Here is a 23,707-nt window from a genome sequence, read left to right as displayed (position 1 = left end):
TGCCAAGCCCATAATAATCCAACAAAGAGCCCAGTTATTAAGATACGAAGAAAATTCCCTACATTCCCCCTTCCTTTCTACAACTGCTGTGGTTCTAGGCTTTTAAAAATATGATCTTAGAAAATAAAAATATGATCTTTGTCACAGGGTACTGCTGAAAAATAATAACCAAGATTTCTTCTTGAATTCTCTTGTCAGAGAGAGCTCTCTGGGGGATTTCAGTCTGGAAGATAATAAACCTGCAGACTGTATCAGTATGTTTAACTGTTACTCCCAGTCATCCAGGTCACGGCAGGGCTACTGAGGGATGTCTGTGGGTCTGAGGTTTTTCTGACCCCAGTCCTTCCTTTGTGGCCATGTGAATCACCTTCTTGATTATTAAGAACACAGAGTAACCTAGCACAGTCGCAGGTTTCATGGAAATGAAAGACCCACAAACAAACACAGCTGGTTTCAGCTTTGATGCCGATAAGCTAAGCGAGGCAGAGCAGAACCGCAGAACGAAAATCAAAAACCAGACTGAAAACAAGAAAAAGAAAACCTTTTTCCTCTCAGCCTGAAGACGTGGGAGGAAGGCTAGTGGGAGTTTTGGAAAGGGCAGTGTTTGTGAGCAGGGCTTTCAGGAAGCAAGTCTGGGAGCCCTGGGCTGTGTCCTTGGTCTGCCAGAAGGCCTGGCTGCAGGCTGTGGTCCAGAGAACTGGCATGACCGAGGGGACCCCAGACCAGAGGAGGAAGAGTAATTATGGGAGGTGGGGGAAGGGCCAGGGTGAAGTCAAGCAGGAGGCTGATATTTCCCAAAAGAGAGTGGGTTGGGTGGATGGGTTCATACTCCAAAAGAGAACCACCTGCTCGTGGAGGGGAAGACAGACCCCACAAGCCCTCTTCAGGTGGAAGAGGAGGACGCTGGCATCTGAATGCAAGAGGACCTGGGAAGACATGTGGAGTAGCCCTTGACTGTGGGTCTTTTTTTTCTCTTTTTCCATTTTCAATGTTGATTCCAAACCTTCCTTGGCCAGCACAAATGTGGATTCTGGTCACGATGCTTAGAGATATGCTATTCATAGATCCTGTGTTACTCTGGGGGAAGAGTTTATGATGGAAGTGTAACTTTACAGCACCGCATTTGGCCATCACAGCAAAAAAATGCAGTTATTACTAAAAGCATCTTACTGGGAGATTTCTCCATTGAGCATTTACAGGCACAAAAATACAGTCGGCGTTGGTGCCCTAGCTGGGGACCCATTTAGCCATAATCAACTTAAGGAAAAGTGCATTTGAAAAAAACTGTAGTTTCTACTTGTCCTTAAAAAAACAAGACTGTATAATTTTTAACCAAATTTTTAATTCTTTTTAAATCTCTTACTGCTCTAACCTTTTCCACATTTGTAACATAACTCAAAATTTCTTAACCTTCCAGCCTTGTACCATAGAAAAAAATGATACTAACTCTTTGAAAGGACTATTTTTACCCTTTTATGTCTTCCTTCTGCAGGCAATTTAATTTTATTTATTAAAAATTATATTATGAAATATTTCAAATATGCTGAATACAATTGAAAATAATATTTTAAGCACTTATATACCCACCATTTGGTGGAATAAATAAATCTTAACATTTTGCCATATTCTTTTCAAATCTTTTTTTTTTTTTTGAGGAACGAAGAGTACAGATATAATATAAGTCCCCCATCCTAGATTTTCTTCCCTTCCCTATTTCCAAAGTAAACACTAGACTGAAGTTGGTGAGTATTATTTCCATGCCTGTTTGCTATATATTTAATACTATTGTGCTCTATGCATTCATTCATTAACAGATGTACATATCTTCAAGTTTAAACTTTTAAAGCAAATGTTTTCATATGCATTTATCACTATTAAACTGGCTTCTTTCATTTAAAATGATGTTTTTGCAATTTACCTATTTTAATATAGTTGGCTCAGGAGCATTTCAATGCTGTGATGTAGCCTACTGCATAAGTACCCCTAAACTTCTATTGCTAAATATTTGTATTGCATCCAATTTTTTATTATTAGAAAGTTTCAGTGATGTTAGTTACACATGTCTTCATGTACACTGGTTCAAGTATTTCCCTAGGAGTCTAATTCCTATGTCAAATCTTTACTGACTGTCTAACTTAAACTTGACTGGATGTTGCTGAGTTGCATTTCACAGTGGTTATAAAAATCCATACCAGCAGAGTCAGGGCAATCCACTTCTGCTGTAAAGTACTATTTACCTTGTCTGCTGGGCTGGCGATAATATTATTCAGTGGTTTCTATGTGCCAGGGCTTGGACTAAGCTATTCAAACATATTATCCCACTAATCATCCCATGTAATCCTAACAATGACCTTGTAAAATAGATTTTATCAATCACCTTTCACAGACAGCAATCAGAAGCCTGGACAAGGCACTGACACATGGCCAAGCTAACTGAGTAGTTAGCTGGTCAGAGCAACCAGCTGAGTCTGGCTCCAGAGCTCTTAAAAAGTTAAGTATCACTGCCTTCAAAACTACAAAAAGACCCTTTTTCATTGACCAGGCCCATGATTTGAAGCCACAGTGACAAGGAAGTTACCCAAGTGACTGAAAAACTGCTGTGCATCCCTAATCTGAATCCAGTGCTCCTAACTCCTCACTCCCAATTTGAGGGTGGTGCAAATGTCAAGGTTGTTTCCTTAACGGTTTTCCGCAAAGGACTATGGAAGGCTCCGAGCTGTGTGGCATCAAGAGCAAGCATCTCAGCTCGCCGCGCCCAGCTATAACAGTGCTCACAGACCCCAGCCCCTCCTTCCAGGAACAATCCTCCAGTCAAAGCCTCCCCACCATCAATCAGGGTGCCATGGATTGCATCAGTCACGCAACCCATTTGGAGCATTTTTCCAAGAAAAGGAACAACATCCTAAAGTCTCAGCAATTGAATCAGGAAAAATGGGTCTTAAAGACAACTTTCAACTTAGGCCCCAGTAAGCTGATGGAATGTTAAAAAGACACATGAACCTCAGAAGTGAAAGCAGAGAGCGAGAGGGAAATCCCCTTGGCCTGATGAATCAATTCCAGAAAAACCCTTTCACCCAGTCCCCATCCATCAGCCCCAGAGTCAGAAGATGGGAAATGTTGGCTCTCACTCTTAGCACCTCTGCATTAAAGTTACCCACACTCTGAGTGTGGTCAAAGAAACTGACTCTGGGACAGAGACCAGGAACTTCTGACTTGGGAGAAGAGCACAACAGAAAAGTGACTCCTCCTTCCCAAGTGGGAACCGGGGATGCTGGTCTCCTAACGAGCTCACTGTGGGGCAGGCACTGTGCTCCAAGGCGTTCATTGTTCACAGAAAGGGATCATGAAGGTCCCTTGGGTAGTTTCACGTTCACCCTGGCTGCAGGTGTACTGCTCACTGGCCACACAGCCCTCCCACAGTGGTGGGCAGGCCAGCTGAACCCAGCGCTTGCGCCACAGCCATGGTTTGGGGTATTGTGGAGCACTCGAGACAACCAGAGCCCCATATAGAGGAAAAGCAGGGCAAGAGTTAAACACAGGCTTTGGGGGCAGCTAGACCTGAGTCTGAATTCACTTACTATTAATAGCCATTTGACTTGAGCATGCCACTTAACCTTTCTGTGACTCAATCTCCTCAGCTTTACAGAGGGAAGTAATACCACCAACCTCAACAACCTACTGGAATGATTAATAAAATGATGCATTCAGAGCACGCAGCACAGTGTCTGGGACATGCTTAACTCTGCTACTCTCAATTACAGTGCTTCTTTCTGAATTAAAAAAAAAAAAAAAGCCCTCCTTCTTTAAAGATACCTGATGGCCATCTGGCAGAAATAATCCTACAAATCTACAATGACTATGCAATCAATGGTGCCCCCTGGAGTTGTGCTATGGACAACTTGTCCAGCCATAAGCACTGGCCTTGCAGATGATATGTGCTCACTAAACAGCAACTGCTATTTTATTAGTAAAGGGGGAAATTGCCATCACTCAAGAGATCTATGAGGAGTCTTTCAAATGGCACTGAATTCTTGACAGAAGTTGTAAATGAGTTCCCAGGACTCCAAGAAGTATATAGAACTCCTGGTTGAGGGACTTGGGAGGAGAGGCATGGGGAGGGCAACAGAAGGTTGTCAGGCAGCAGAGCCAGCAGGAGATGGGCAAGCAGAGGATTCGGAATCCTCAGGTCAAGCCCAAGAGGCAAGCCTCATCAGTCACGGGCAAGTTGAAGGTCTGACAACCAGGAGGTCATCTGGAGCTCAGCCCACCTCCCAGGACTGCACTGAGGAGCATACGGGAGCAATGATACATGTGAGAGAAAATGCCGTGAGCTGCATGACTTGCTGAAGGATTGCTTGCCCATCTCCGGTCGGTGAAATCCTTGTCCTCCCAACAGCTTTGGGAAGTCATGCATTTTCCTAGGACCGTTTTAAAAAAAAAAAATCACTTTTGAGTTTTGACTGTGACTAATTATAAAAATAGGATACTGTTTTTTAAAAAGACACAATTTCACTCAAAAAATGGGCCACAGATACAAATGGGTAATTCTTAGGATAAAACTGGCCAAAGAACGAATGAAAATAAGTTAAATGTAAGGGAGATAAAAATAAAAACAGTGAGGTGATTTTCCACTCATCAGCTACAAAATTCTACCCCTTAAAGTTATATAGAGATAAAGCAGGAAGTCGGTGTCTTGCACGCCCTTCTTTTGGCAGCTGGATCCCACCCCTAGATGCTACCTGGCAGTTTGGTGTTTGTCCTTCCTATTTTTCTTCCTCCTGAGTTTATACCACAGATCCCTATTTGCATGTGTGCATACAAATCAATGGGGTAAAAAACTTGGCAGATACTGTCCAAAGCTATTAAGATTATGGGGAAATGGGCAGCCTCCCATCCTTATGCACCCTATGGTGCTTTCAAACATTGTGGAGACCAATCTGAAAATCTTTATTAAAATGTAAAGAGAGATCACAATATTGTAAAGTAGTAATCCCACAAGTAAAAATAAAATAAAAATGAAAAAACATAAAGGGAGCACATCCTCTGACTGAGAAGTCATACTTTCAGGAATTGAGTCCACAGAAATAAAAGCACCAGAATATAGAGCCAAACAGAAAGGTGTGTTTGGTGCAGCCTTCCTGGTGCCGTCAAAGAAACAAAACAAAGCAAAAAACTGGAAACAATCTATTACCCATCAAAAGGGTATAACTGAATAAGCATGTTTTCTGTGGTCTGGAACAATATGCTGCATTAGACTTAGGAGGTAAATCTATATACACAGATCAGAAGGAATGAACTTGACATGGTACCAAGTGAACCACAATAATCCAGAAATGCAAACTGCAGGCCACAATTCTGTAGAAATTACATATATATGTATGCACACATGTAAATAGGGATATGTGGTAAAAACTCAGGAGGAAAAATGGGAAGGACAAACATCAAACTGTCAACTGAGGTAGCCAGAAGAAGGGGGTGCAAGACACTGACTTCCTATTTTATCTCTGTAGTTTTAAGGGGTAGAATTGTAGCCGATTCTCATTTGCGATTTTAGCTTTTTCTTTTTTTCAAACAAAATTTTAAAAGCACATGCTCTGCTTGACTGAGCAGGTAGGAGATACTGAGAAGACTCTCTTCAGTTCTGTTTCCCTCCCTTCTCTCACCTAGGGTCACACTGTGCAGTGTATGACCTCACAGCCCCATCTCCAGGAGACCCAGCACTGTAACAAGGAGGGGAGGTCTCTGTGCAGAAAGCCCAGTGGAGAGTTCTCAGATCTGAATCTCTGAGCAGGTTCACAGGAATCAAAACCCAGCTGGCACCCTTTGTTTTCCAGATGCAGACAGGGGCCTGGAACATGCTGTTACTCATGCAGGCCAGGAGCTATTTACAAAGAGAACGAGAACTCAAAACATAAGCATGTGTGGTTCTGATGGAAGGAGCAGCTGACTGAGGCCCAAACCAAACATCCACAACAAGGATAAACAAGTGCAAGTTTCGAGTGGGTCCTGAAGGGCTCCCCCGCCAGGTTCACTGCCTTCCTTCTTTTTGCCAGACCCTCTGTCAAGTACCTCATCTCTGTTATCCTCGTCATGCCCTGTGAGGTAGGTTGGATGATGTACCCCATTTATTAAGGAGACTGTGGCTCAGACAAGTAACCTGGTTGCATACGGTCACACAGCATATAAAGGGGTGAGGCAGATTTTCAATCCAGTTATGTCTGTTTAATGCCCTGACACATAGCTTCTAAAGAAAATTTGACTTCCCTGTCTCAAGGCTTTCTTGGAAGAAATCTTTGTGAAAAAGAGCAGTGCCCCCCCCCCACCAAAAAAAAGCCAGCCAAAAGCGAATTTTGTGAGGGACAGCTCTCCAATCATGCCAGGCTGACTGCCAAGGAATGGCTGGTGAGGCTTCCTTGGGCTGTCTCAACATGTGGGCAAGGCAGGAAGTCAAGATTCTAAGTGACCCAGCAAAATGGGAAGGGTGGCTAGGCCAGGCACAGGCTTCCTGGAGCTTATGGGTAGCCTGCTGATGAGCCCTGCTTACTCAAAGGCTGCCACCAGAGCCAGGAGAACAAAAGCTGTTCCTGCTGACTCAGTGGCTTGGGCCACTGTGGGCATGTCTCTAAGCCCAGGCACAAGCTTTTGCTCAATCCATTTTCCTCATCTGTTAAAAAACACCTGATCTGTAAGCTTTTGTTTTGAAAATAAACACCCTCTTGGATTCCACACTCTGAAGGCCAATCCTTTCAGCCTTTATTGATGCTCCTATCTCTCCCCTCTGCCCTCTCCTTCTGAAGAGATATTTTTCTTTTATTCTTTTGGGATTTGGCTGACAATCCATTTCTCCATGCTGGTGGAGTCATGGGAAAAGGTAGAGAAAGATCTATTTTAGGAGGGCGGGGGGGAAGGACAGAAAGAGTGAGAAGGGGGATCTGCTTCTTTATTTGGAACCCATTTCCATCTTTCTTTGCCTTTCTGGGACCTCTGCTTCTTGCCTATAATGACAAAGTGCATATGGAAATGGCAACCCACCCCAGAATTCTTGTTCGGAGAGCTCCATGGACAGAAGAGCCTGATGGGCAGTCCTTCACGGGGTCGCAAAGAGTCAGACACGACTGAACACACACGCACACACATATATACACACACACACACACATTATATGGAGAAAAAGTAAAGTGAAAGTGAAGTCACTCAGTCGTGCCCGACTCTTTGTGACCCCGTGAACTGCAGCCTACCAGGTTTCTCCGTCCATGGGATTCTCCAGGCAAGAATACTGGAATGGGTTACTATTTCCTTCTCCAGGGGAGTCTTCCCAACCCAGGGATCGAACCTGGGTTTCCCGCATTAGAGGCAAACGCTTTAACCTCTGAACCACCAGGGAAGCCAGAAATGGCAACCCACCCCAGTATTCTTGGCTGGAGAATCCCAGGGACGGAGGACCCCAGTGGGCTGCTGTCTATGGGATCACACAGAGTCGGATAAGACTGAAGAGATTGAGCAGCAGCAGCAGCAGCAGCATACATTATGTATGCTTACTAGCAAGAATGAAAAAGGCAAACTACCTTTGGTCAGATCACTGAAAAGATAGGAGCTAATTTATCAATAAGCCAAACCCATAGATGCAGACATCTACATAGTTAAATGTGAGCAAATCTGGAAAGCTCCCACCCAGTTCTGATGCCAGTATTTCCTTTCACCTGCTCACCAGTGGTAACTGAGATTCTACTATTAGAGAGTCATTCTTTGGGTTGATATTGTGCTTGTTAAAACGCACATCAGAATAGCAGTGCCTCACATTTGCAAAGGAAGAGGTGTTTGAAGATCTCTCATCTTCTTGCATTAACCTAGTCCAATATATCCTATGAGCACCTGCTGTATGCTAGGTACTTGGTAACATGCTGGTATTGGAATGGCAAGTAAGAAGGGCATGACACCCTGTGCTACAGGAGGACATAACAACAGGCTAATCAACTAGACCTGGGACCACACTCCACGCCCTTGACCCCTAATCCTGTGTGCCTTCCATGCGACTACCTGCCACACTAATGCCTGGATATGACAAGACATCACACCTTGTTCCTCACCCTGGTGCAAAGCAGTCCACTGGTTCATTTCTATATAACAGCCGTCTAACAGCAAGGCTGGGTGTGGGGAGATGGAAAGGAAGCCCACTGTGGGGGAGTGGGAGGGCCATCCATAGGACTGCAGGGCGATTATGGTGCACAGCATATCCCAGGGAGAGAAACAAGGATGAGCGTAGTATGAGAAGATCCAGAAACACACGCCGCCTACCCCTCAAGGAGCCTAATGCTCCTTGGTAAGTCTTTCGATCACTGACTAACTTCCTCTCCCACTTCAGACAGTGGTTCTTGTCAGACTTTCTCATGACTACAAATTTCTCTCGCTCTCATCAGAGATCTCACTTTCTATTAGGAGAAAGTCAAGGTGATTCAGCATGAGCTTCACAGATTAGCCTTTCCTTTGCCCGGTGATATTCTCTGCTCAGTGGCTATGTGACAGGTGAACTCATCCTTCTATCTCTATCTCCTCCAGGACCAAATATCTGAAGCCTCCTGCTTTTGTATCTTCCTACTCAGCTTCCTCTGGCTCCCTCCTCTTGGTCTACAAACTGGTCTGATTCTCTCCTATCTGAAAAACGTCTTTCCACCCTCCACCCTCCTCTCCCTCTCCAACGTCTGTGGCCTCCATTTCCTCGTCTCGGCATTCCTCAGTTCTTTTTCTTTCACCATCCCAGTGATTTTGTGTCAGATGCTGACACTGAACTTTCAGTGCCAGCAATAATGGTCTGGCTCAGCCTTCCTTATCCACATCATTTACCTTATAATAAGAAACACTATCTTTCCTCATCTACCTGGAGGCATCGCCCCTCTTTTCCGCTTCTGTGATACTACACTCAGATTCGTTCCCAGCCTTGCTGACAGCCCTTTTTTCCTCTTGCATTGTCTTCCCTGAGTTCCACACTCATGGGCCCAAATGACCACAGAAAGGACAGGCGGCAGAGAGATGATGGGAAGCGCGCAAGGAGACAGAAAAACTCCAAAATGCTCCGAGTCCCAGACGCTGAGAAATGAGCACGTTTCAGGAAGGAAATGGATACTGACAAAATCAAAATGACTCAGAGTACCACTTCTAGCTTTTTTCTAGGACAAATCCAGGACTGAAAAACACAATGACACCAATGAACTAGGCTTGATATCTGTAATAGAATTATATTAAGAAATGCCCTCCTAGTGACTTGCAGTGTCCAGTTAGAAACTGGAGGACTCCAGGTCAGGTAGATTTTATCTTTTCTCATGATTTTTGATTATATGATATCCTTTCTCAGACTTTAAAGAACTCCTAACGTCTGGTTATCACTACCACCAATATCAGCTTCATCACCATTATTACCACGAACAGCAGTATCCTCACCACCACCACCATCACATGTATTACCATCGTCTCCACCACAACCACTGTCATTAGCATCACCATCACCAAGTTTCATTAGATAATCCCCTAGTACGTACCAGGCTTTGCACTGAGCATTTCCTCTATACTATCACACTTACTGATCATAGTTAAGTCGCTCAGTTGTGTCCGACTCTTTGCGACCCCATGGACTGTAGCCCACCAGATTCCTCCGTCCATGGGATTCTCTAGACAAGAATACTGGAGTGGGTTGCCATTTCCTTCTCCAGGGGACCTTCCCGACCCAGGGATCGAACCCAGGTCTCCCGTATTAGAGGCAGACGCTTTAACCTCTGAGCCACCAGGGAAGCCCTTATTGATCATATCTGCTCTAAAAAGTCAGTTTATTATTTCAATGTTATAGATAATAAAATCAAACTCAGAAAGGTTCATGAATTCACCTATGATGACACAGTGAGTATGTCCTGGAAGCAGAAATCAAGTGCCGGTGTGCCTGAGAGATTTTCCTTCCCTATGGCAGGGTGCCGCTCTTGAAATGCGAAGGCACAAACTTGCCAATGTCACACACTCAACAAGCTAATGCAGAAGAGAAAGTTCTATGTAAAATAAGCAAGACATCTCTCCATAAACTGCAATCATGTTGATTCCAGAAAAGCTAACATTCCTAGTCCTGGTCATATTAACACAAGACTGTCTTTCAGCACACACGTTTCCCAGCTTGTTAAACTGGGATGACTCTACATTTGTTCACGAGGAGTTTGGCATCTTCTGCTAAAAATCTAATGTAACAATCAGAAGATAAAAGTCCTCTCTCCTTATTTGCTTAGAAGGACCCAGCAGTTTAAAATGTTTTCTCTAAGAAGATACACAAAAGAGTTTATGAATCCAAAATCAAGATATCTGTTTAAATGTAGACCAAAAGATTGAGGTCAAAAAGACATAGATATGACTTGCTTATCTTTAACAGGATACACTGAAACTAAATAGTGGTTTAATAGTATCATTCCAACATTTTGTCTCCTAATGGACTTCACGGGGTTATTTTATGTTGAAAATTTTCCTGTCCGATACTAAAATTCTTCAAAGACTTTATTCCCACCCCTTACCCTTTTGGGAAATGGAAGCAAGGAAGACAGGAGGAGGTGAAAAAGCCCTCTTGCAAATCCTTTTCCAAAAATCTTTGGCTGAACAAAGTCTTTCCCATTTAAGAGCAGGTGACAGTAAGATCTCTCCCATAGGCAGCACATTAAGACTCTCTGCAGAAGTAAACAAATCCATTATGATGAAAGCCGGACATTCCTCAGGGCCAGGATCTAATGAAAATGTCAGTGTTTTATGCATTTTAAAAACTGACAATTCAACAGCTTTACAGGAGCTATTTAATGTTTATCATCACTTACAAGAGCTCAAATGCAGACAAGGAGAAGGGCAACAGAAGAAACCAAGTGACTCCCTGCTTAGAAGCTGCTACGTTACCCATAACCCATGATCATTTTATAGTTTGTCAATTACCAGACCCCTCAGGCAACAGGGCACAGGTCTTGACAAAGGCAAGTTGGAAGTCTGTACTCCAAGATATAACTATCACAGCGACAATGCTGTGTACTTATATTTACACCTCATCCCTTTAAATATCCAACCACTTGGGAGTCAGGATACTAGAGAAAGCTGTTAAACCTACTGAAGGCAATGCATTAAAGTCCTCTGAGTGTTTGCCAAATTCTGCTTTAGATACTATCCAAACCACTATGAGAAGAGAAATAGAGTACGTAACTTCCATATCAGTAGAGGGGAAAATAAAAAAGAAATAAAGGAAGCACAGTCAATTCAAACAAAGTACTAAAGAAAAGGAAGAAAAAAGTACCCACGGACCATGCAAAATAAGAAGACAAAGTTAAGTGCAAATAGATTACTTATAATAAATAGCTTAAATTCAACCATCAAAAGAGAGAAACAATTAAAAAAAAATCTAGTTTTATGTTGCTTATAAAAAATAAACCAGTAACACCCAAAGGCTAAAAATGAAATAATGGAAGAAACAAACCCGTACATTAACCAGAAGGATGTTGTTACAGCAATATTATCAGAGAAAATAATATTTATAGGTAAAAGTACTAGTAGGGATAATGCTCATGCTCACTTGCTAAGCTGCATCTATTTCTTTGCAACCCCATGGACTGCAGCCCGCCAGGCTCCTCAGTCCGTGGGATTTCCCAGGCAAGAATACAGGAGTGGATTGCCATTTCCTTCTCCAGGGAATCTTCCCAACCCAGGGATCAAACCCATGTCTCCTTCTTGGCAAGGGAGAAAATAATTAATAACAAGAATAGCCCACCAGGAGCTGGACATAAATAAAACAAAAATGGATAGAATTACTAAGAGAAATGAGCAAATCACAATCACCACAAGTATGTGAATGTTCGCCTCTCAGCAGCTGTGAACAGCTAAAACATTAATAGAGCTATAGAAAGCTTTAGTTATATAATTTATAAGCTACATCTAAAAAAACAAAGAATAGTCCCTTAAAGAGAGAATACACATGCTCTTCAAGTACACATGGAATGTTTACAAAAAATTAAACATGTGCTTGACCTTTAAAAAAAGAAATCAACAAATCCCAAGAAGTGATATCACATGGCTGACATCTCAACTTCTCTGTTGAAAGGATAATGAAATTGGGCTTCCCTGGTGGTCTGGTGGTTGAGAATCCGCCTGCCAATGCAGGGGTCATGGGTTCGACCCCTGGTCCGGGAAGTTCCCACATGGTGAGAAGCAACGAAGCCGGCATGTTGCAACCACGGAGCAGTGCTCTGGAGCCCGTGAGCCACAGTTACTGAGCCACCCCTCTGCAAGTACTGAAGCCGACACGCCTACAGCCTGTGTTCTGCAACAAGAGAAACCACTGCAATGAGAAGCCTGAGCACCCCAACAAAGACCCAGCACGACCAAAAATAAATAAATAAATATTAGAAAAAAAAGAATAATGAAATTGTAGAACTGTATACGTCAAGGCTATTCCACCCAATTCTTTGCCTAGAAAGCAGTTCTCATTTTCCAAGCCTTTTCTTTGTGTCTTCTCCTCAGAGATGCTTTCTGATCACTTTAGGTAGTACTCTACTGAGCACTTCCAAGCTCAGTCACTATTATTATACATTGCTCTACTGTATTTTCTTCATGCATTTAATTGGTTTCTGAAGTCACCTTATCTGTTTGTGTATTGTTCTACTATCTCTCTCCACAGCCTGCAACCCCAAGTACAACGGAATTGTTGCTCCTAGAATGGAACCTTTCCATGGCAGGCACTCAATGAACATTTGCTGACGTCAGCCTGACTTGGCAGCCTGAAGTGCTCCAGCCCCTCAGAGAGGTACAGAGCTGTCCCCTAGAACAGATCCTATTACAGCAGGCTATTTGTGTGACAGTTGTAGTAAGAGAGAGTGAGCCTGTCATCTTATTCGTATGTGTGACAGATGTCAAAGAAATGTTGTTGAATTAACTACAATTACCTCACGTACCAGAAAAGTCTGAAACCTAGAGGAGCCACATGACCTGCTCAAAAACACATTGTGGTAAGGAAAGCACCTGATTCCTCACTGTGAGCATCATTCTGACCCCCTCCGTGCAACCTCTGAATCACATCCTATGCAAATGAGGACAGAGGAGACAACTTGGAAACACCAAACTCAGTGTTTTGTTACTATTATATAGATACCACCCTTTGTCAAATCTATTAAAGTTGACTCAAAGGATCATTTCTTATGATAACTGTATGTATATCTATGTAAGAATTGCATTTTCCAAATAAAGAAATAAGGAAGGGGTGAAATAATAGTTTGTGACTTAAAATCAGCAATGTGGCCATAGTATCAGTTCAGTGGTGAAAGTAGAAGGGGTCACTACTAGATGACCTTGGACAAGTTACCTAGTAGGTCTCAGCCTCAGTTTCCCTGTCTATGAAATGGTCATAATATTAGTGGTTACTTCATAGGTTGCTATGAAGACTCATTAGATTAATCCATCAAAGGACTGAATACAGTACATGTCCCAGTGAACCTCGTAAATGTCCCTAAGAATCAGATCCTGGCACAGTCAATTTGATTACTTTGGCATCAGTTGTTCTCAAATTTTGCTCAAGAAACTGGAGTTTGATAATCTGCCTTCCAGAGCTCTTCCAGAGGGGTAATACTGTTATAGAATGAGTCTTAAGTTTTCCTTGAATTTGATTAAATCCATTCCCTGTTGTTAGAGCTGGGCTAGAAAAATCCTTGCCAATGCCAGCTGTATTTGTTGAATGGCCTTCTTACTGAAGATTTCAGGAAGATGAGGCTGTTCAAGGGGCAGCCAAGATGACAGCATTGATTAACAAAGGGGCACATTGTCTGGCACATTCTTCTCTGACCTAACCCACCTCCTGCTTCAGAAGGAACTGTTCTAGAATGGAAAGTTTCCACCATAAACATCTGCTTGCCAGATCCATCCCCACAGTGCAGCCGCTGGTGAGAGCCATCAGGCATTCAGAATTTTCCCTTGGGTCAGGAGCTGCTTGAAGAAGGGCACAACCAAACTTCAGAGTTATCATGCAAGTCAGGAGCAGCACACTTTTCACAGAGACTCCTTCTAAAGATAAAAACAGTTTGCTTACCCCTCCTCCTAAGTAATTTTATTTCTCATCTTTTGATTCAGAAAAGCACCTGACAATGGAAAGCTGCTGGGAATTCAGTAACGGTTTTAAGTGAAACCTCACAACTCCAAATGACTATCCTTACTAATTCACTGCTTTTTTAAATAGCCACACAGACTTCCCTGATGTGTGACCATGCCATCATTTTGTATTCACCCAGGTTTTGTGCAGACAAACCAGGGAGCAGTCCTTCCACACCCTGAAACGTCAGACCATGAGCTCCCTTCTACGGCTGAGCTCTCCTCTCTGAAGAGAAGCTGATGCCCTGAGAGCTGGGGACCCTAGACTGTCACCCCTAAATGACAGGAGAAGGATAAGCAGCTCAGGCTTCCGTAGGACTCAGTGAGGTAAGAGTGCAAAGGCAATCAGGAGCCAGAGTTAGTTTTGCATTTCCTCTATAATAACCAGTATCAATTATAAACACACCACGTGCCAGGCATTGTTTATCAGCAACACAGTTAAACAGGAACTCAACAACTGCTTTCGGAAGAGTGGATGGATAAATAAATGAGTCCATCCACAGAGAAATTTTACTCCACACTCCTGAAGCCAAGCTTCAGCACTGCAAGGGCATTTGGGTTTGCACAATCTCTTCTTTCATTTGTCAAATGTTTCTGAGTGCAAGATCTGTGCAAAGTTAGCCTGTCAGGCACTAGACAAAACCAGACAGAGAACCTGCCCCCCAGGTGTGTCCTGGCTCAAACAGATGGGACGTGTAATAAAGACTCCGGTCAAGAAAGCAATGGGTGAAGACAGTTCCTTACTCCTAGGAGTTGCTGGCCACATCCAGTAAGATTCTCTGAAGATGCTTAAAATGCCTTCCTAAAAGTAAGAATCTTCGAGGGTATGGTCAGGGACCCCCACAAGCAGCTTTGCTCTCAAAGATGAAGGAATTCAGAGAAAGGCAGTCAAAGAGTTGGAGGAAGCAACTAAAGGAAGAGAAACAAATACCAAGGTGCTGGCCTTAGGCTGGGGCACAGTGATCCTGGGGCCTTTAGCAGATACTAGGAAATCTGGGTCTCTCCTGAGGGACAGGCCCTCCCCTGGGGTTCACTCTGCAGTCAGTCTTAGGGTGTTATCACCCATGTGGCTGCTCAGAACATTCTCTGCTATGGTTGACTCTATAGGCAGAGTTCCAGCCAATGTGGGAGGTGATGCCAGCTCTCCAGAGACACTCCTCCTCACCCCTCACCAAACCACCATCCTCAACGAACAACCCACCCCCCTCCCAAAAAAAAAAAAAAACCAACCCAAACTGGCCATCCTTCAATCCCCACTTCAACTCTGTGTCCAAAGATAATTGGGAGCCTGCTTTTCTGTTCTTTGCTCCTATAGCTCTCTCATCCTTCAGACTGCCTTCCAAAGTGTAAAAATGCACCTTTTTTCACATCAATATTTGCTGAAGTCTCCCGGCCTCTGGACTGTGGGCTCCCTGATGGCCGAGGCAAGACATTCACTGTGCACTCCCAACCTCATGGAGCAGAGTAGCTTTGCCTTCTGACAGGAAGGGTTTCGTGGCCAGTCAGGGAGCTTGCTCCCATGGTGAGGAGAGACTTGCCTCAGTTCCCTGGAGACCTTTAAACATTACACGGCAAAGTGAAGCTGAGAGGCCGCCAGGACCGAGCACACCTCCACCAACCACGCTCTTTGATAGCTCCTCCAGCGCACCTTTCACTTTCCTAGCCCACCTTTCGCTCCTCCACTGAGGATCTCAAACGAGACACTTCCCTGGGAGTAAATAACGTCTGAAACCAGAGGTGCTACACTCACAAAATGAGAAAGTCTATTACCATGAAAAAGCTGTGGAGAGTGAAAACAAAATTGAGACAAAAAACCAAACCAAAAAACCACTGCCAGTCCTAAAATCTTTAAGAATCCCTTTGCCTCATATTTAAGCTTGAGTTTTTTTTTTCCCCTGACATATCATATTTAAGATATGTGTTTACCCTTTCTCATTAGGGAGAGGATCCTGAGACAGTATTTTTCCTCTTACAGTAAAAATCCTCCAAACAGTTAGTTTGTTCCCTAATCGCATGATGCATTTACTATCCCAAACACCATAATTGGCATTCCCAGATAATTTTTTACTAAGACAAAACCTAACAAACATAGTCATTATCTTTCCTGAAACCAAGCAAAGACAGCGAGGTGCGTGCCTCGGCTCCACCGTGTCCCGGGCCCACACAGATGGCTTCACGCTCAGCATCTGGGATCTCCAGCCATGTTCGCTCAGTTCCCGTGTGTGATGCGCAGCGGAGCACTGTGTCTGCCCCGCCAACTCCCAGAACAAGAAGCTGTCACAAACGTGTGACATGAAAACTCAAACTAAATCACAGTGTTTCCATGATGATTCAGAGTCCTTTCAGACTTTGCTCCACTGTAAGATGGGGTCACTAATATGATCACATTCACATATTATTGAATCAATAGATTTAAGAATCAACATATTAATATATTAACCATTGGGGATAAAGGTTTAGAAATATTGTTCCAAATTGAAAAATACTTGTGACCAAGCCTATTCTTTAACCTCGGCACTTCCGTCTCTTTCTTCCCCTTCCTCTATTTCTCTGTGGACATCACACTCAGTGGGCATGTTTGAGGACCAGTAGGAAGGTCAGCGTGGTGTGGCAGAGCACTGAGGAAGGCGGGGGAAGAGCACCAGATGAGCTGGGCAGGGAGGCAGGAAAGGGAGCGTGCCAGGCCCTGTAGGCCTGAGCGAAGCATTATATTTATTTGGAGGACAAAGGGAACTGCCTGGAGGGACTTAGGAAGTGAGCGTATGATGTACTTTACATTTTATACAGATCATGCTCCCTAACTGTCTGATGAAGTTAATGCTTCGTGTCCGTGACTGGATTTCAAGCTCCTGGCTGACAAGTGCTAGAGGTAAAACCCTGTGAATGCCCTCACCTCGTGCACTCACAGGACTTTAAGCCATACTTTAAAACTTTTCTGTGTAGCACAATCGCCAAGAAGCTCATTCAGACCCAGTGTGCTGGACCCCACCTGCAGAGTTGCTACAGGTCAGCAGGTCTGGGTGGGGTCCGAAACTCTGGATTTCTAACAAGTTCCCAGGCCATGCTGGGAAGGAGGTTACTGGTCCCTGCAGGGCACTTGGCTGGTAGTTAAATCTGTTTCCTGAATCTGTTTTCTGAGTGCATCAATCAACAAAGGGCCACAAAGATGTTTTTTAAAGAATATGAATAAAAACAATCCATGGTTTGAATTTGACTGAAAATGGCAATTATTTATTCTAATTTTCCTCTTTCCTGTCTTAAATTGTTCCCTTCCCCGTAGTATGTGATGACAACAAGAGGGCTAACTCCTACATGCAGAAGTACTCCAAAAGGAAATAGATCATTGTGATTAGACAAGATGAGACACTTCAGAGATTGCATCGCCAAGTTTAATTATAAATCAAATGTCATTCAAAGGGGTGTTTTTTTTTTTCCCCAAAAGTATGTGATTTATTTGTGTAGGCAGTAATTACCTGCCTCAATCCAGAAAGGATATGAGGTGGTGAGGCATCTGTTGGTGCTATTCCAAAACTGAAAATTAAACTAAACTTTCCTTGGATTCAGGAATAAAGCTCACCAGGGCCCATTCCTGTTTAGTTCAAAGCACATAGCACTGGTGAACACACATACTATAAGAAGAGGTTGTTTAAACTCTCTTGAAGGAACTCCCAAAGTTTCCAATTTAAGTGCTTATTATGCCAAAGCAGATATGCAACTGAAGAACGTAAATAAAGACTTAGAAGGAGCAGAGAGAGCAAATATTTGCAAACGATGCAACCTACAAGGGATTACTTTCCAAAATACACAAACGACTTATGCAGCTCAATATCAAATAAGCAAACAACCCAATTAAAAAATGGGGGGGACAATCTAAATATGCATTTCTTCAAAGAAGACATACAGATGGCCAAAACAGCATGTGAAAAGATGCTCAACATCACTAATTGTTGTTGTTGTTGTTTAGTTACTAAGTCATGGCAGATTCTTTTGCAACCCTATGGACTGTAACCCACCAGGCTCCTCTGTTCATGGGATTTCCTTCTCCAGGGCATCTTCCTAACCCAGGGATCAAACTTGCATCTCGTGAATTGACAGGCAGATTCTTTACCACTGAACAACCTGGGAAGCCCTCGGTAATTGTTAGAGAAATACAAATCAAAACTATAATTAGGTATCACCTCACACCAGTCAGAATGACCATCATCAAAAAATCTACAAACAACAAATGCTGGAGAGGGTATGGAGAAAAGGGAACCCTCCTGCACTGTTGGTGGGAATGTAAATTGGTGCAGCTATGATAGAGAACAGTACATAGATTCCTTAAAAAATCTAAATATAGAACTACCATATCATCAAGCAATCCATATATCAAAAGAAAAACACAAATTGAAGATACCTACACCCAGTGTTCACTGCAGCGCTATTTACCAAGACATGGAAGCAACATAAATGTCCATCAACAGAGGAATGAATAAAGAAGATGTGGTGTATATATATATATATATATATATCACTCAGACATAGGAAAGAACAAAATAGTGTCATTTGCAGCAACATGGATAGACCCAGAGATTGTCATACTGAGTGAAGTAAGTCAAATATAAATATCATACGATATCACTTATGTGTGGAAACTAAAAATATGGTACAAATGAACTTATTTATAAAACAAAAATAGGACTACAGATGTAGGAAACAAATTTCTGGTCACCAGGGTGGTAAGGTGGGGGGAGGGATAAATTGGGAGACTCGGATTGACATACACACACGACTATACGTAAAACAGATAACTAATAAGGACCTACTGCATAGCACAGGGAACGCTACTCAGCACTCCGTAATGACCTATATGGTGAAATGATTCACTTTGCTGTATACCTGAAACTAACACAACTTTGTAAATCAACTGTATTCCAGTACAGTTTTAAAAAAAGAAGCAGCAGAGAGAGAATATACTTCAGACAAAGGAGAGCTGGCACAGACTGCTATGTAAGAAGCACCCAGGGTCTCTGAGAGCTTACGCTGCCCCTCCACATGTGAGGCTGCAGTTTCCACGTGCATCTATCCATTCACCCAGGAATTGTTATCACAGCCCAACCAACAACAGGCAGTCCAAACTCAAGGATGGCTGGGGGGTTGTGGGGTTCAAGAGGAATCTCTTTTGCCCAAGGCCTGCAAGGTCACAGATTCACGTTCTGCTTAGGGAAAACGCTGGTTAGAGATACCCCAGGATTGTAGAGGGCTAGACTTAAACACAGAGGGATGGTCCTAAATGAAATTTCATTGATTCAGTAGTTATCCAGGATCTCATGGCCTAAGAGACCAACCAAGAAGGGACAAATTCAAAACATCAAAAGCTTGAGCTTCAAGTCAAGAAAGCCTGTTGAAAATCATAGGCAAATGATAAAAACAAATGATAGTCATGGAATAAGAACCAATGAATGAACCGTAATCTATCCACACAGCAAAATACAAACAACTGGAGGCCAATGGACAATTAAAATTTACATCACGTGGATGATGAACTCGGATGCTTGTTCTATGCTTCTAGGGATTCACAGAACAGTCTAGCTATAATTTAAACAGAAAAAGAACAACCTCTACACTCCAGCAAAACATGAAGTACATGTGAGTACCACCCCACCAAACAATATGCAGAGCCCTGAAACCCAGCTCCCCACGGGATTTGCAGTTACCCACCTCCAAAAGGGTAAAAGTAAACATTGGACCTGCTCTGGTGTTAAACTGCCACCGGCTCCTCCCTGCTGTCTCCCTCCTCCTCTTCTTCTTTACAGACAGGTAAAGTTGGATCTCTTGAAGGAACTGGGGGCTCCCACTCTAGGCAAAGGTTGGACAGGTGATCAATGTACAGCATGAGATTTGACTGTGCCTCCGTGCCTCCGACAGAGCTGGATCATCTGGGGCAATGAAAATTATAAGCAACAAGAAAGTGGTATTAACAGCAAGGGTACGGAAGCCTGAGCAGCACACACCACAACTCCCTCGGGCACCCAACAACCATTCCTTTCCTCATTCAGTCATTCCAGACACACCCATCAAGACCTGCGCTGGGCTCTGGGGAGACAGTCCTGACAAATACAAACACAAGACCTGCCCTCATGGGGTGTATGGGCTATTGTGTACAGTGAGACAAGTATTTAAAGGACAATGGGTCAAAGAACCTAGAGGGTATCATGGAGCACAGAGCAAAGGCAGCCAGTCAGACTGGAGGAGGGCGATCAGGGACGGCTTCCCAGAAGTGACATTTCACGCTGACCCTAGAGGACCATGGTGCTACCCAGACAAGACTGGGATATGTGAGCATGTGTCAGTTTCTGAGATAAGAGAGCTCAGATGGTCTGAGGGGCTTAATGCCCTCTGTTCACAGCCATCCTCCCGTTCATAATCTTACACCCAACAAGGGCACCACATCTGGGGTCTGCAGTTCTTATCACGAGGGGCTCTTCCAATCCCCACAGCCAACTGTGTTTCAAACTCTTCCAGTAGAATCTTAGGAAAGGAAAGAACACAGACAACAGTGTGCTTTACAAGAAGACTGGGAAAAAGTGAAGCAATAATGTGGCATTGAACTGCATTGTAGCAATCTGTTCGCTGCACATCAGCATTAGAGGTCAACTGAGATGCCAAGCTCACTCAGGACAGTCAAAACCAGAAGACACTGGACTGCATCTTGTCATCCTCAAAGTGGGAGCCCCACGACTTCTTCCCTTTGGCTCTCTCACCCCGCCCTTCCTATTCCTTCAAGTCCCCAGAAAATCACAGAGGGAGCTCTTTACTTTGCTGTTCTTATCCTCAGTGTTTCTGATGTCTAAAAGGCAACCCCAGATACAATATCTCCCACTTGCCTTATGCAGTGAAGGAAAACCAGATAGTTTAGGAAGCCAGCCTTGCAAAGGCCTCCATGCAAGAAAACGAAACAAACAGATTAAAAAAAACACGAAACTGTGAAAGTCTGAGTAGCTTGAGTATTGTATAAAGTTCTAGCTGCCTTTGCATTATGAAAGAGACCATTGTATAGGATGGTTTAAGACATGGCTATAAGCACGTGGTCATTTCACCAAAATGCACAGCCCAGAGCAGCTTTCCTTTACATGCTCATACTATCATGTAATTCAAGGCCTACAGACAATATCCTTGATTGAAGACAGAATGAAACAAAACCCCTCACTTCTGAAAAGCAGGGCAGGCAGCTATTTTAGAGACAAAGAAAGGATGTCTTTTTAACCTATGACAACACAAATTTGTTTAGGTTTTCCCTGCATTAAGTAAGTAAGCAATTAGGTTTTGTCCAATAAAAATACCCCTGTGCATGTGCAAACACCAGAGGCAATCATATAATTACCCTGCCCAATCAGATTCAATTGCTGACAGTTGAGCTCCCACTGCTCATTAACTTCAGATCACAATGAGGTCTTTACGGAAGCCCTTTCCGTCCCTTTACAAAGGTTCCTATGATGCATGAGCAGCCCAAGCGCTACCTCATTCAAGATAATCATCCAAAATGGCCAGGGCCAAGGCCAGCCTACTCTGACTTCCCTGTGAAAAAAATAAAGAGAGAAATCTGAAGAAACACTGGCTTACACGCCCCTGCTTCATTTGGGGATCTCACTTCTAAATATAATAGTAACCTTTCACCCCTACACTTTAAGTACTATGATTATATAATTAAAACCAATTATGTCATTTAACAGAGAGAATTTTTCAAGATTCACAGCAAGTTAATTACCTCAACCATTGACCTCAGAAGATTTCAAACTGACCTGCAACAATGAGGATTGGGGTAAATTTAGACACTGGCTTCCAAAGGCCTGCACGGACAGCTGGATGGATTGTAGCTGCTCTAGGTTCTTCTAGATTCTAGAGGCTGAACTAGATTCATTAACTAAATGCATCTAACAATGCCACTACCACTTGTTTGCACAACTCTTCCAATATCCCAAGATACTTGCTTAATTTTTCATAACCACCCTAATAGTATTATTACTTCCATGTTTCAGAGGAGAAAAAGGAGGCTGGAAGATTTATGATGTTATCTCGAAATTATGAAGCTAGTTAATGGCCAAGTCAGAGCAAGAACCCAAGTCTTCCACCACAGACTCCAACGCCTTTTAATGGCAAGTAGCACACGTGTGGAGGTGTGTGTGTGTAACCTCCTGCGCATCCATTCCTCCTCGTTTGGTCATCTTAGCCCTATTTCCCTTTGAGGTAACACATTTGCCCCACTTTTAACTCAGGAGCATAACACGAGGCTCCATTCCAGCTCAGGGGGTGTTCAGTATCCTAGGCTTCGGCCAATCAGCTCCTAGTATTCCCCTAACCACAGCACTGGTTCAAGATTGAGCACACGACCCAACCAAAGCCAATGAGACACCCAGAGAACCTCGGGAAAGAGACTCACTCTTCCTAACTGGGCTTTCATGTGAGAGGAAGTACAATCTGGCACTTAGGCAGCCATCTTGCTACCACCAAAGGAGTGAGAGATAATAATGGAGCCAAGAGATGCAGAGAGAGAAACTGGTTCCAGGAAACTCCCTGAATCCCTCTGTGTTGACAGTAAGGGTGTTTAGAACATGGCATAATTCAAGAGTGCACTGGAGAACATATGAAGAGCGCTATCACCTACAGCTTGGACAGGCTTGATTATAAGGCTGGAAGTAACTGACCATGGGTCTGAACAGCAGCCCTGCCTCCTGCTCACAATACAGTTAAATGCCTTCTATTTTTGAGTTATTTAAAAAGCATACCATTTTACGGGCAGAAGGAAGCGCTTTAATCTACAAAACGATTTTATCACAAACTAAACATCCTTATAAGTTTTTGGTCCTCTGCTTTGGTCAAAGTTGTCTCCCCTTGGAGTTGAGACAGCTGTTGGAGCCGGGAAGGCCTGCCTTGACCTTACACTTTGCCCTGCTCAGTGGTACCCTTGTACTCTCCCATTCCTGGATCCATGTGGGATGTAAGAACTGAAGACACACACACTCACCAGAATGGATCATATTCTTTCTTTTTTATTCTTTTACCTTAGGCCTTGAGGGGAAAAGAAAAAACAGCAACAATTCTTCTAACACAGGATTTTCAGCATTGGCACTCTTCAAGATTGGGGCCAAATGATTCTTTGTTGTTGGAACTACTGTGCACTCCAGGAGGTGTGGCGGAGTCCTCTGGCCTCCACCTACTACATGTCAGCTGCATTCCCTCTCCATACTGGACACCCAGAAATGTCTCCAGGGGTTGGGACTAACATTGGTTCTGATTGAGAATCACTGCTTTAACAGATGAGCTGAAGTATTTATTGGATTTTTCTTGCAGCATCTTTGAGTATTATGATGCTTTCTTAAAGTGTGAGGAGTGAAGGAACCATCAGGCTCCTTAGAACCTGGTTAAACAAAAAGACCTAGGATCTCAATATTGCCTTCTATCAGGGTCAGGAAGCCACATAACGCTAGTTGACCCATTAAGGACCAAAGTGGGGAAGAAATATATCTAATAGAAATAATTTTACCTGAAGACCAGAGAGAGGAAACAGATGTGGAGGAGAAAACTAAAAGTG

The 23,707-nt window shown here is 43.4% G+C and overlaps 1 protein-coding gene across 9 annotated transcripts in view; it reads right to left on the bottom strand.

Moving 5' to 3' along the window:
- The window catches only part of ERC2 (ELKS/RAB6-interacting/CAST family member 2), a 1,001,656-nt gene that overhangs the window by 84,793 nt on the left and 893,156 nt on the right, over positions 1–23,707 (bottom strand). Inside the window, exon 20 of one of the 9 annotated variants that reach the window (XM_060402367.1) lies at positions 19,849–20,054. The exons of 7 other annotated variants lie outside the window; for them this stretch is intronic. The gene's annotated coding sequence lies outside the window, so the exon portion shown is untranslated. Of the gene's footprint in view, positions 1–19,848; positions 20,055–23,707 lie in introns of those variants that run through there. One more of the 9 variants, XM_060402369.1, reaches the window with a different exon arrangement.

Source organism: Ovis aries, chromosome 19 (assembly GCF_016772045.2).
Source record: "Ovis aries strain OAR_USU_Benz2616 breed Rambouillet chromosome 19, ARS-UI_Ramb_v3.0, whole genome shotgun sequence".
NCBI classification, from domain to species: Eukaryota; Metazoa; Chordata; class Mammalia; order Artiodactyla; family Bovidae; genus Ovis; species Ovis aries.
The sequence above is the reverse complement of the archived record's forward strand: the minus strand, read 5'-3'. Positions and strand labels throughout refer to the sequence as shown.